Source organism: Etheostoma cragini, chromosome 12 (genome assembly GCF_013103735.1).
Source record: "Etheostoma cragini isolate CJK2018 chromosome 12, CSU_Ecrag_1.0, whole genome shotgun sequence".
Taxonomy (NCBI): Eukaryota; Metazoa; Chordata; class Actinopteri; order Perciformes; family Percidae; genus Etheostoma; species Etheostoma cragini.
The window spans coordinates 21,300,446-21,315,223 of NC_048418.1; the positions used below are offsets into that span (position 1 = coordinate 21,300,446).

The following is a 14,778-nucleotide window of genomic DNA, read 5'->3' on the forward strand; positions in this document are numbered from 1 at the left end:
CAGCATAACCCCCCCCCCCCAGCTTGCATGTAACCTAGCAGTCCCACAGTTTGACTGTTCTCTTCCAGCATCAACCCCTCAGCTGTGGGACTTGTTACACGCCACCCGGTTCCCACGTGTATCGCTAAGGACGGGAATACTCCCAACACTCCTAACGGCCCTTTTCATTTCACAGAGGAATTTAATTTCCTTACATTTCATACTTTGTGTAAACTATAATGTTGTTGTTGATGTTGCTTTGCACATTGCTTTTGACACCAAAAGAAAGAGATTCGAGTGGTCAGAAGTTTTATTGGAAGCAGTCATATTTTAAGAAAAAATACAGTGTGGTCTAAAGACCTAGGCTTTTGACAAAGATTGGCAGTAAGATTTCGTGGATACATATAAGTTACTCATTGGTTGGATTTTCTGCTTAATTACCTGTTCTGTTCTCAGTTAAGGCCTGTCACGAATACACATTCTTCCATATAAAGTAGATAATGTTTAGTACTGCTGCTAATTTTGGGTGGTGGAAACCTTTTTTTTTGTTATGTCATAGGGGTAATGTACAGACCTCATAGCCACCTTGGGAAATGTATTCAGTATGTCCATTATGTTACAATGTAGATATCTATTTTTTATAAAGTGCTTATTTTCAACTTCACAAAATATATACATCAAGCTATATCAGTGTTTTTTGAAGTTGACTGTAGCCTGTTATACATGGTTCTTAGTTTGTTTTTGCTTTTAATGCTAATTTAAATAAATGAAGTTTTACTTAACACCCTAGTGTATTGTCATAGAGTTTGTGCAGAATGTCAGTGTTTACTCTGGGTGATTGAGCTTTTTGTACAAGTCCTTATAAATTTGGCATTAATTTAAAGAGAAATTTATAGAAAGGGATTGTCACTTTAATATCTCGAAAATAACTTCCAGTCCTCCATACTAAACTAAATGTACTAACACAGTTGAAACACCTTTGCTGCATGGCATTTTGAAATAAACTGACAATAGTTTGGTACAAGTATTCATGCAGCGAGAGTGCGCCCCCACATGGCTCATAGCAGAACACACCTCCGTAAAGCTAGCTAAAGAGAGCTAGTGGGAGACAGGAAGTTGGTTTTTTTCTTGTTGCTTCAACTACATTCTGAATGAGGGATATTTGGAAGATTAATTAGAAAGTGGCAAGCTTCAATCCTGTTATTCGTAGTTTTTTCTTTAGGAGACTTTGATTTTATTCTAAAAAGTTTAAGATGGAAATGTTAACCCCACTGCATGTATTTGACAACAGCAGTTACGAGTAAAGCTGCATATTAGGCTCTTAACATTATAAAATCAGCTCATACAGTGTAAAATGCACAGTAGTGCTGTTAATAGGTTAACACGATGGGCGCTTCAGGAGCTTGGGCCTTGTTTCAGCTTTTATTGTTCTGCCACATTTCCGTTTGACAATATAATGCATACAGAATTATCCTGAATACCAGTTTGTAGAGGAGCACATACCCCTTACCTAATTGATACCACTACGGTACAAATCATATGCGTGTTTAACTATACATGGCTCATGATATAAAGCAGGATGTTTCATGTTCCTGTTGCTCACCGTTAACAAATGACCAAGTCACTATGTCTTCATGTATTCAGTCCACACTTTATTCAGCCATAATAACACAATGTTTAGTTGCATATTGTATGCAAAAGCACACATGGCCAGATTTTCTATTCTGATAAGTAGATTATCAATTAAAGAATGTTAATTTACATAATTCACAGTGATTTAATGCATACGTATTACCAAAAAGGGACCAAATGATCTGGATTTGTTACATTAACTCTTGTAATGTCTTCCCGTCAAAATTGAAAATCCACACTTTTGTTGATGCTTTCTATCCATGTTTTTAACATTTCCTTACGTTTTTGTCCCTTTTTTTCAACACTTGTTGCTTTTTTTATGTTTGTTCACTGTTTTGACGTTTTCAACACCACGTAACACTGACTTAACAACTTTAGTTTTAAAGTTATTTTTGGAATTTATGGTCACCAAATGTTTGAGTTAGAAAAGCAGAAATTAGGAATTATTTTGACTAAAATTAAAGGAATGGATGTTGATGGATAATCACAGACTGGAACATGTCAACTTTGCTCAATACTATCTCAAAAACACTTGAACACACTAAAATTGAATAATACAGCAAAATTAATGAAAAGTAGAAACATGTACTTGCCAAAGAGTGTTGTGTGGAATCAATTGTGTTATTTTGGGTAATTAAAAAGAACATTGATATAGGAAAACGGGTCCATTTGACCCGAGGACGACATGAGGGTTTAAGTTCATTTTAAACCCATGCATTTACTCAGCCTCTGTGGAAGAATTGTAGCCGAATTATGGTCTAGAAATATGAAGCCAATAATCTTTAATGCATTAATATGTTACAGTAATTTCAAAACAATATCAGGGGGAAGACTGTTTATCATTTTGCACTTTTACTTACTTTAACTAACGATAAACTAGATTATTTGCAGTAGGTCTTCACTTGCAATTGTATAAACATCATCAGAGATCTTATTCTGAAAATCATATCCGGAAAAAAAGTATGGTAACGATAGATAGCTTGACACTGGTGAACATCCGCTAGTGTTTCGGTTGGTCCGCCTCTGTCCTGCCAACCCAATTCGGCTGTTCTCGTCGCGGAGCGTTCAAGTGGAGGAGGAAAAGGAAAGGAGAGGGGGGAGACTGGTCGTACTGGGAAGGCGAAAAGTAAATAAAATTAAATATTAACACCAACCGTCAGCGAAAAGTGAAAGCGGTACGAGTCGGCAGTTTTTGAAGACGCCAGTGAGGTCCATGTAGAGCTGTTCCCCCCAGTCTGTGGTGTAAACACATTATCTAGTTAGCTAGTGTAGTTGTGACATTGCGCCGTGAGCGACACAGCCGAGGGAAAGGTCTCCTCCCAGTCTGTTGACGGATACAGTTTGGCTTCATTGAAGGGAGACACGGCTAGACCTGACTGTATAACACCGGCCAGGTAAGACCGTAATGTGTCGATAAACTATCACATTAACAGCTGCCATAATTGCGCTTTTAGGCTACCTGAAGCAACAGTTGGTCTCAGTCTGCTCTACTACAAGACATGTTTACTGTCACTGCTGCCAGCTTTTACAGTCTTCATCCGTTTATGCAACACTTGGGTGGCAACGCAGCGAATTTATAGCCCGCCTAACATGGTTTAATGTTCCTTATCTGTGACCCTAGCAAAAAATACACGTATACGAGACATATTGCTTCATGAATATAGTATTCAACAGGTGAAGCTCAAGGTTTACTCAGCACAGTGCTGTATGGGCCTTCTGCCCTGATTATTCCCCACAGGCCCCACCTACTGTGTTGGCCACATAATGACTTCTTTTGGAAAGCAAAATAGATTATTCTAGAGAAAGAAATGCACTTTTTACAGATATAAAAAACCCACATCCTTACAGTAGTCGATTATGCAATGGATAATCACTTCTTACACTGCCATTGTAGTCCATGAACCAATTAGATTAGGAACCTGGTGTAATGGTTGAAGTGGAGGCCACCCACAGGGAAGTGGCTGAGATGTTTACATGGAGCATCAACAGCTCTGTTGATGCTCCCCTGGCCATTAGGAGGACAGAATACAGACCGGCCATTGATGAGGCCGACTCATTAGTACCCCATTTGCCGCCATCAAAGCCTCCTCTCAACGCCCATCAACGTGGTCACACCACACACTGGAAGTGGAGGCGGAGGATCACACACTCCCTGCCTTCACGTTTGATTTTGGTGTGACAACTTTTTATTATGAAGTGAACAGTCTCATGACAGACACTGGCCAAGAGGAAGTGCCTTTTGGAATTCAGTTTAACGTGCAGATATAAACACGTGTGTGAACAAAATCCGTCCTCGTCTTTCTTACGAAAGCACCTACTGGTACTCACTGTGTTACTTTTTGACAGATCAAAAGCATGTCTATGCGCCAATGACCTACGTGCACTGGCATAACTAGTAGAAGCAGGAATACGCTGTTGATGAAGATAGTGACGCCCATGAACAGCTGCCTTGTCTGATGCTGTCGGGTCTGGTCATGAGCCTGTCTGCTGCAATTCTTTGAAACACACTCGCCCCCTGTATTGGCAAAATCTGTACTCACAAGAATGTTTTTCATTTCCTTCCCTCATTTGAAAGGATGGCACAGCACACTTCCTCAAATAATACTTATGGAGATGCGTGTTTGACGGAGAGGTAGAAATGTAACCTTTTGACTCAAAACTCCTCCTTCAAAAACTCTCTCTAGCAGCTTTGGTGCCACGGGCCGCATTTGGAGCTATGTCAGCTGGTTAGCCCGAATGCTGGCAGGATTTAACGTGACGTGTGGTGCATGTAAATTGATTAGTAACAGGAAGAGGGGGGGCTCGGTGGTCGAGCTGGAAACAATGTCTTGCTTAATGCAAGGATTAGATTCAAAAAAGGGCTGCAGGACTGCCTGTACAGTTTGAGATAGAGGGGACGATGGATTTGAGTGTCCTTCCTCTGTCTCCATATAGGATTAAGATTCCAATGGATTTGTTTGGAAAAGTTGGGTTGGGAATCTGTTCATCGCTTCCAAATTTAACACGTGTGTTGCGTTTCAGCCATGGAGCACAGTGAGCAGCGTTCTAGTCTATACTGATTACATTTCCGGGATTGTTCAGGTGTCGCCACAAGATCCGCCGGATGTCCCTTATGTTCGGCCGGACGTCCGTCACCTTCCTCTTCCTTTGTGTTGGCATTCCAACCTCCGCTGGCTAGCTAGACTATCTGTCCAATCAGAGTTTTCTGTTGCGCGACTTTTGAACGAGCACGTTCCACCAAAACTAAGACGACTGTGATGGGATTTTAAGGCTGCACAATTAATCGCAATTTTATTGAAATCGCAATATGAAGGAGTGAAATATCCAAATTGCAGGAGGGTGCAATAAAAAGTAGTAAGTTAAATAGTTAAAGTTTAAAAAAACGTGTCAAACCAATCTAAAATAAGGTATCATGGTGCTGCAGAGACATCCCGGCCTAAAATTTGAATATTTTTCAATGAAAATGAGAATAATGATACCAAAATGATCATAACCTCCAATATTGTGACTCATATCGCAATATCAGTGAAAATAATCGCACTTATCCCAATATCGTGCAGTCCTAATTGGTGTAAAGAAGCGCCAATAAACCAGTGCACGTTTTTCTCCCATCCTGGAATGCTAAGTGGACTTGCCCCCCCCCCCCCCCCCTCACGCTTTTGAGGAAGGTCTGGCAATGCAACACCTGCAGTGCTCTAAAGTGTGGTTTAATTTTACATTGAAAAAGCCCACTGAAACTGTAAAGTACAACAATGCCCCTGTTATCTGTGAAATAAGCATGTGACCCCGTTTTAACTCCACCCCTCAAAGAATCAAGAATTCATAAGAACCGGATTAGAAAGGACGAATACGAATTGAAGCCCAACCCTATATATGAGTTAATCTCTTGGGACGGAGGACGATCTGTCGGGATCATATGGGAAGTGGCACATGCAAGCAGCGTGGGCATCCCCTCTGACACAGAATGCCGCCCGACTCGATCGGCCGCTCCGCTGGCGACTATTCGACAAACAGTTTGGTGCGGGAGGAAGACGTGGAGCTGGCCACGGTGTCAGCCAGGTTCTATTTCCTCTTTGAGCTGCCTGTGGATTCCCCCGCAGCGCTCTGATCTCACACACAGTTTGGTGAAGTAGGAGTCGGTGTGTACCAGCGGGCCTGTGGATGCTTGCTTCAGCGTCTTTAAAGTGAACTCACTACTTCCTTACTGAGTGCAAGGTAGTTTCCTTGACTGAGTGGTTCACATATTTTCTCAACACACACACACACATACACACACACACACACACACACACACACACACACACATACACATACACACACACACACACACACACATAGCCCTGTGACGCTAGACTGAAACATGTTTTCTCTTTGACTTCTACATTTATATCAATCCAGTCTGTAAGATTTTTTAAATAAACATTTATTGATTTATTTTCATCATCAAAATGTTTGAGTTTAAGTTGGAAATTGGGCGGCAGTTCTGATTATTTTTGATGAATTTATTTATCTGTCACTTGAGTTTCTTGCTGAAGATTTTTTTGATGAATTAGTTTGTCTACAAATCATCAGAAAACACCGAACAGTTCCTTCTCACAGTGTCACAGAGGACAAGGCCTCTTCAAGTTGCTTGTTTTGTTCAAGCAACAGTCCAAAACTAAGCAATTAAATATGAAATGGATTTTTTTTTAAAGAAACATCTTGAGTAATCAAAATAGAAAAAGCACAGCCGTAAATAAAAAAAAAAAAAAAAGTTACAACGGTTGAATTATTTTGGCTGGGCTATTTTCATAATAGGACATTTCAACCTCTCTGTTTTCAAAAAATAACATTGTGCACAGATACAGTATTAGGGGACCACCAAGGTCTACATAAAAGAGACTTCAGATACAGTATTAGGGGACCACTAAGTTCTACATAAAAGAGACTTCAGATACAGTATTAGGGGACCACTAAAGCCTATATAAAAGAGACTTCAGATACAGTATTAGGGGACCACTAAGGCCTATATAAAAGAGACTTCAGATACAGTATTAGGGGACCACTAAGGTCTATATAAAAGAGACTTCAGATACAATATTAGGGGGCCACTAAGGTCTATATAAAAGAGACTTCAGATACAGTAGTAGAGGACCACTAAGGTCTATATAAAAGAGACTTCAGATACAGTATTAGGGGACCACTAAGGTCTGTATAAAGAGACTTCAGATACAGTATTAGGGGACCACTAAGGTCTATATAAAAGAGACTTCAGATACAGTATTAGGGGACCACTAAGGTCTATTTTAAGAGACTTCAGATACAGTATTAGGGGACCACTAAGGTTTATATAAAAGAGACTTCAGATACAGTATTAAGGGACCACTAGTCTATATAAAAGAGACTTCAGATACAGTATTAGGGAACCACTAAGGTCTATTTTAAGAGACTTCAGATACAGTATTAGGGGACCACTAAAGCCTATATAAAAGAGACTTCAGATACAGTATTAGGGGACCACTAAGGTCTATATAAAAGAGACTTCAGATACAGTATTTGGGGACCACTAAGTTCTATATAAAAGAGACTTCAGATACAGTATTAGGGGACCACTAAGGTCTATATTAAGAGACTTCAGATACAGTATTAGGGGACCACTAAGGTCTATATTAAGAGACTTCAGATACAGTATTAGGGGACGACTAAGGTTTATATAAAAGAGACTTCAGATACAGTATTAGGGGACCACTAAGGTCTATATAAAAGAGACTTCAGATACAGTATTAGGTGGTCAGATGTAATGTGATAAATTAGATGAACAGCCTTTATGTGTTTTGCCTAATTATTTTATGTAGGTCTTATTAGATCATGTGTATAAATACACAATATTGCATTTTTCTTTCTTTTCCTTTTTCCTTCACACTTGCCTGAACTCTAAGTTGTTGTCCATTATCCCATCCTCTTTCAGTCCCTCTGTTTTCTGATTTGTACATGTCCGGTGACAGTAACCTTTAAATAAAAATCAACCCATTTAAAAAATAAAGACATAATTAACTTGTTAAAATCGAGCATCCAATCAAAAAGAGAGAGTAACGATGTATCTAATAATCGATTCTTTTCCCCACCCCTGTTCTGTTTTATTATTGTCGACAAACCTAACTACACGTCTCTGCAGTTTAGAGGTGTTGGAGTTGGTGTTTGTGGCGTGTGTGTGTCTGTGCATACTCTGCATTGTGTGTGTGTGTGTTTGTGTGTGTGTGTGTGTGTGTGTGTGTGTGTTGGTAGTCACACGGCCTAGCCTACAGTCAATTCCAGGGACCAAGGAGAGATTTACCTAGAGGACTAGTCACACCCATCTGTTGGTTTAAGAGCTGAATTACTTGCTTTCGTGCTTGCTTGCTGTACATCCTTTACAACAGACCAACTCAGTAACATATCTTCGCTGTTGTGCAAAAACCTTACATCATTCCCCCCCCCCCCCCCCCTTCATAAATCAATGCTGTTGTTTACCCTTAACGTCCTTCCTGTGGTTTTTACAAATATTTCAACAGTGACGAGGTGATTTTGTCTGACCTTGTTTGGGACAAATAGCTCAATGAAAATGTTTTCAAATTCGCCTTTTAATTTCATTTCCTCAAAAACAACAGTTTTTTCAGATTTCGTCACAGACCGTGACGATATCTGTTCTAAGCACAAAGGTGAGGAGAGACGGTAGATTCTGAAGTGCCGGCTTCAGGAAGTACAAGGCGCTGTCAGTGCTCATGTACTAATCAGGTTAACATCTAACTCAGATGTGCACTTACGCAAAGCCAAGCAGGAAGCGTTGTCATAGCAACCATCTCAGATAGGTAAGAGAGGTAGTGTGACCGACCTTATTACTACCCCTCATACCCGTAAATGTGTCAGGAGACAGCTGACAGACAGAAAGCTAGAGCCAGAGTCTTCACTAGGCCTGCACGGTGAATCATCACAAAAATCGGGATCTCGGTTTCATTTTTAAATAACTTTGATTTTTATTTATTTTTTATGACTTCGATTCTCATTTGATTTTACGAGCCGACTGCATCCCAAGCGCTACTACTTTCTTCTGATGTGCAGTGGGCTAGAGGTGACAAATAAATCTATGTTGGGTACTGCCAATTTCTTTTGTTTTGTTTTTTTGTGCAAGAAACATGACACTTTGTGAGAAAAGAAAATCGCGGCAGAGAATCATGATATCAGTTCTAAGCTAAAAATATGTAGGTTCATATTTCCCCCCCCCGAATTGTGCAAGTGTCGAGCCAGTAAACCTGCGTGGAAATGAACAGCTCTCCTGAAATGTTAAATTCATCAACGATCGTAAGACACTAGGCAACACCATCTCTCTCGCTCTCTCTCTCTCTCTCTCTCTCTCTCTCTCAAAGTAAAATGGCTGTCTCCAGCAACAGCGCGAGTATGGAGTCCTCGCTTCAGATTGAGTAACAGGCTTGCACACGGTCTTCCGAAGTGTGGGAGTATTTTACTCCCTACTAAGCCAACAGCATCGTTGTAAACTGATCCCTGAGTCAGGATTCACTGTAAGTTCTGCTCACCTCCGCCTCTCCAGCTTCTCCCGTAGCTCACCCACATACAGTATGTCCTGCACTGACTTGAGTGTGAGGTAAGCGGTGCCGACTCCTCCATCTGTAGCACTGTCTTTGATAATGGTGGAACCGGGCCAGATTGTTTGAGATATCTCAAAGTCCTTTATAACGGCAGTTATTACGGCCCCCTTCTTAAAAAAAGGGTCAGGTTTAAATCGGGCTTGGGCTCATAATTACCTTACAAACATATAGTTTTTTTTTTTTTACACACATCATAGACTAGCGCGACAGAAAAAATAAAAACCAGATCCAACAGCATGCACAAACAGTGCACAGAAAACAGCAGGTAGTCCGCCGCCCCCCGAACAAAAAGATCTGTACGTAAGTACAGAAAGTGTATAACAAATCCTGCGTCCACATATGATGCACCACACTAAAATGATGTATGCGTACATAAGCTTCCTTTTACACAATAATGAATAAACAAACTGTGAATAGATTAAAAAAAAGAACTTCTTCACTAAGTTAACCCAAAGATCTCTTATGGGGCGGCTGTGGCTCAGTGGGAGAGCGGTTACCTGCCAATCAGAAGGTTGGTGGTTCAATCCCTGCAGTCCCGTGTCATAGTGTCCTTGGGAAGGACACTGAACCCCGAGTTGCCCCCGATGCTCTACATCGGAGTGTGAATGTGTGTGTGTGTGTGAGTGTGTATCTGATGATGAGCACGTGGCACCTTGTACGGTGTGAATGTGTGTGAATGCTGAATGGTCCCTGTACTATGTAAAAGCGCTATGAGTAGTCGTTAAGACTAGAAAAGCGCTATGTAAATACAGCACATTTACATTCGTATACTTTCATTTTCTAGGAAATTATAAATAACTTTCCAAAAATTTGAAAACATATGGATCCTGTCTCCAACGATGCACCTTTTAGCCTCCAAAGGCACGTACGAATTAGAGACTTTTTAGTACTGCTTACCACAAAATTGACAGGGTAAATATTTAAGACACATAGTTTAGGATCGGTAGGCATCACCTTGCCAACAATACGACCAATAATGTTCCGTACCATGGCTCCATTTTATGCACGGGTCGGGGACATTGGGGTTAAAGTGGTGCAGCCTGATAGGAGTGATGTACTGTCTGCTCATCCATTTAGAATGTTACAATATAGAATGTGTGTTTACAGATTGGGTTTACCAAAGAACAGGCTTCGGACCATTCTTCCTCTGGCACCTTTCCATCTAAATCCCTATTCCAGGCCTGTGAAATATTATTTGAAGACTCACTAGATCCGCTAACAAACAGATTGTAAAGCATAGACACCTGTCCCCTAGCTTTTCAATATGCTAAAGTGATGTCTTCTTAAAATGGACGAGGGGAGGAGCGCCAGGTTAGAACATAATTTCTGATTTGGAGATATTTAAAGAAATGTTTTGTAGGAATGCCATACTAAGATTTAAGATCTTCAAATGACTTTCTATTGTACAAATCAGACATGTTAGCAAGACCTTTGGAGGACCACAGTTAAAACCCGGGTCTTCCCGGCCTGGGTTAAAGTCCTCATTACCAAACATGGGCGAGAATCGGCAAAGTCTTTCAGTACAAATGGAACGACCATGTGCTGTTCAGGGGTTCCATTCCAAGCTGGGTGGGGGTCATTGACAGAGTAAAACATGCCGGCCCTAATTGGCGCTGCCCAAAAGTACCAAAAGAAATTAAAAATTGCAGTCCACCTCTCTCATATGTTACATTTTTACAACTCTCTCTACTCTTTTTGCACTTGCTCTGTTTAAGTTTTTATTTTTGTATTCCTCCTGAGAGTGACTTTATGTTGTTGTTGGATTGATAGTCTACATCTGGCTTCAGGTTCCACTGCAATTTTAATAGAGATTTGAACCCTATTGGAATTTGTTTTGTGTAAATTGTTACTAATTGAGCAATGGGAAAAGTAATTGTTAGACTAGTGGACTAATCTAAAAAAAAAAATTGCTAGATTGTTTGAATCATTTGGGACAGCCCTACTCTCTACTCTACTTTACGCTCTCTCTCTCTCTCTCTTTTTTTCTCTCTCTCTCTCTCTCTCTCTCTCTCTCTCGCTGAGTGGAGGCTTTCCAGTTGAAATTATGCCAATTGTTATGATTGAGGATTACTGTATTTCTTTCTTTTCCTTAATAAGGTGAAACAATGACAGCATTTTTTTAAATATCTGTTGTGACGGGTTTGCAGGCTTATAGGGGGAAAAGATATCTAAAGGGGCTGTACTCGACATTTAGAAAATTGATATGGCAGCAAACAACATATATATATATATATATATATATATATATATATATATATATATATGATATGATATAAACACTTTGGCTTGAGAAAGTTTACACACCCATGCTAAAGTTGAGTAAAAACATTGGAAATGGATGTTAATGCCTTAATTCAATCATGAAGGGTATGTGATGATGTGGGGTTATTTTAACTCCAAAGGCCAAGAGAACTTTATCCGGATGCATAATATCCTGGATCCATGAAATAACTGGTCTTTAAAAATAAAAATGTGCCTGCCTCTATGGGAATTTAACATAGGGGTGTGTACATTTATGCCCTCTGTATTTTAAAGAAGAACACTTATTTATTTACAATGCATTATTCATTCACAAAGGAAATCGGTGTCCTTAAAAGGTTGGATTTTCCTAAATGTTTTTTAGATCAATTTCCAAAAGACGTTTTTTTATTCCTCTTTTTAATCAACTTTAGCAGTGGTGTGTAAACTTTCTCAAGCCGCTGTATATAAAGATATAGTGGAGTAATGGCGTCCTGAGCATAGAATGAATCCAACTCCCTCCGTGTGGGTTGTAATCTGATCTTCTTTGTTTAGATAGCCGGTCCGGGCGTGAAAAAAACATAGCTAGTTTCACGAATTGGGGGACGGTCTGTGAGAGCCACGTTTTTTTTCTCTCCAGTATTTTACTCATCACAGCCTGGGGTCTGTTGCGACTTGCCGCTGCCTACCAGGCACCGGGGGCCTGTGATAGCATGTTATGATCTAACACAGAAATCCAAAATACCCCTCTAAGGGAAACTCGCGTTTGGAGGAATCTGTTTGGTTGTTGACTGGATCAGTCCAGAGTGAAACCTGTGGATGGTTTCCAAGCACATGTGCAAAAAAACCCCGCTTATGGTTGGAATGAGCAACAACGCCATTTTGAGTCTCTTTTATTTGTAGTTTTAGCACGTGAATTTCCTTTTAATTGTTCTTGAATGAAGTATTCTTTTCATTAAGCTGTGGGGTGATATATGTTATTTACGATACATCTTAGCTGCGCTTTAAAAGAAATTAAACCACAACAAGGGCTGGCTGATATGAAGATGAACAAGATATCATGATATGTTGTACCAATTACCTGGAATTACATCTAAGATAAAATATTCATCAGTAACGATATGTAGATAGAATAACTAAGTGGGTAAAGGCAAAGAGTAGAACAGCTAGAACAGTAAGTTCAGATAATGACATCCCTTTACCAGAAAAATACTTGTGTCATATAACGATATCTAGCCTCATCTATTGATATTGGTAAAATATATTTATATTTTTTCCAGTCCTACTGACCAACTAGGCAACTTGGCTAGAGCCCGACGGATATAGGATTTTTAAGGCCAATACCGATACAAATATTTGGAGATTTAAAGATCCGATATATCGGCTGTTTTATATATATATTTAAAAAAAATACAGAAATGTGTCACAAAACATAAACAGATTTCCCAAACATTAGTTATTTGTAGTTATTGATGAGTTCTCACTAAAAATAATATGATATATATTTATATGTATTTCTACAAACTTAAGATATGAAACTAAAAGTCCTTTGAATAAAAACACAGTAAAAATGTTTGAGTTTTTTTTTTTTTTTTTTTATAAATGCCAATACCGATATATTGGGATATGCCTAATATCGGCCTGCCGATATATATCGGTCGGGCTCTACTATTGACCAATCACAAATCACGATTTTAGTGACCCGTTTTGTAATAATGCATAAAATAACGACATTTAACACATAACTAAATTAATTGTTCATGTATATTAAGAAAACAACGATTAGTGTGAAAGATATCCTTCCATTGCAGAATAGTAGCTAAAAACCAGCGCCACGATTGATCACAAACACACAGGGACGTTTACTATTTTTTTGGTTCATGTTGTTGAGGAGGCCTCGGTTTGCTGGCAGCGCTGCACACGGCTCTTCATCCTCAGCTCTGATTGGACAGACAGCAGGAAGCAGATAAGGCTGTTGTGTGTTTAGAGTGTAAACTCAGTCCAAGGTTGAAGTTCCTCGTAGACACTGATCTGAAGTTAGATTGGCAACCGTCCCTCAAACTGTCAAGGGTTAGTCAGCGAGCTGAGAAGTTGGCTGCTTGTGAACAACTTAAAGTGGGATGTTTACAGACAGATATGTTGCAAATATAGCCCAAAAATATCATAAAATGGTTCACTATATCACCCAAATGCAAACAATAGGTAATGTAGTGTTTGCAGACAGTAGAACCAAGATGAATGTCTCCTTTAGGAGACAATAAAGGCTTATCTTATCTTAACAGCACCTTATTTTGGTATTGTGGTGCTAATGCCGCAGGAGTGGATGATGTTTGGCAGCGTCATGGCAACCAACAACTATCTGTAGGAACAAACGAATGGTGTGTGTTTCACAGAACATCAGGCCTCGAAGCACATTTGGTGGTTTCTAGTGTGTGTGTGTGTGTGTGAGTGTGTGTGTGTGTGTGTGTGTGTGTGTGTGTGTGTGTGTGTGTGTGTGATACTGTACATCATTTGGAGCCAACCCCTCGAGTAGTAGAGAATAACAAATGGGGCTCTATGTGGTAAGCTCTCAATATATTCAGCATGAAAAGGGTGTTTTACATATTTTTATAATAACAAGCTGTTTAAGTAGAAGAAAGCACCTTTTTAAATGCTGTTATATCACCACAATGTTTGGCACAGTCATATAACAACATGGTAGCCTAGTTACACTAGAGGGCTGTGCAATTAATCCAACTTTGACTGGGGCCGGCTCCCAACAATCACAAAAACAATGTAATTCAGAAAAACTATTATTTTGCACGTAACGTTTTGCAATTAAATTCTTTTTTTGTCTTGTGTTGCGAATGTAAAACGGTTTAATAGGAAATGTATTAAGTTCAATAAATGCAACACCTTTCCAAAAGTCAATGAGTAATTAAATAATTACATTAAATAATTGTGATCTTAGTAGTATAAGTATTGTATATGTATCATAGTATTGATTATGATTTTTTGTTTCCCCATTATCAATCACCACTCTGCATTACCTTGTTTCTGCCACATGGTGGTGCCCTCTGACAGGCTATTAGATCACACACACACATACATACACACACACACACACACACACACACACACACACACACACACACACACACACACACACCATCTGTCACTGCCAGGTGGTCCAAACATACTGTAAGCTCTTATTAAAGTTGTCTGTTAAACTTCGACTTTTCTGTTAATTCTTGTGAGAGAAACGTGTGTGTGTGTGTGTGTGTGTGAGAAAAAGAGGCCTTTTCCTGCAGAGAGAGGGAGAGAGAAA

General features: G+C 39.6%; 1 protein-coding gene across 2 annotated transcripts in view; it reads left to right on the forward strand.

Annotated features, from left to right (window-relative positions):
* The first annotated feature begins 2,625 nt into the window (after window positions 1-2,625).
* gng12a (guanine nucleotide binding protein (G protein), gamma 12a) overlaps window positions 2,626-14,778 on the forward strand; it is a 38,725-nt gene continuing 26,572 nt past the window's right edge. For both annotated transcript variants that reach the window (XR_004658734.1, XM_034887598.1), the window contains exon 1: window positions 2,626-3,005. The gene's annotated coding sequence lies outside the window, so the exon portion shown is untranslated. The remainder of the gene's footprint in view (window positions 3,006-14,778) is intronic.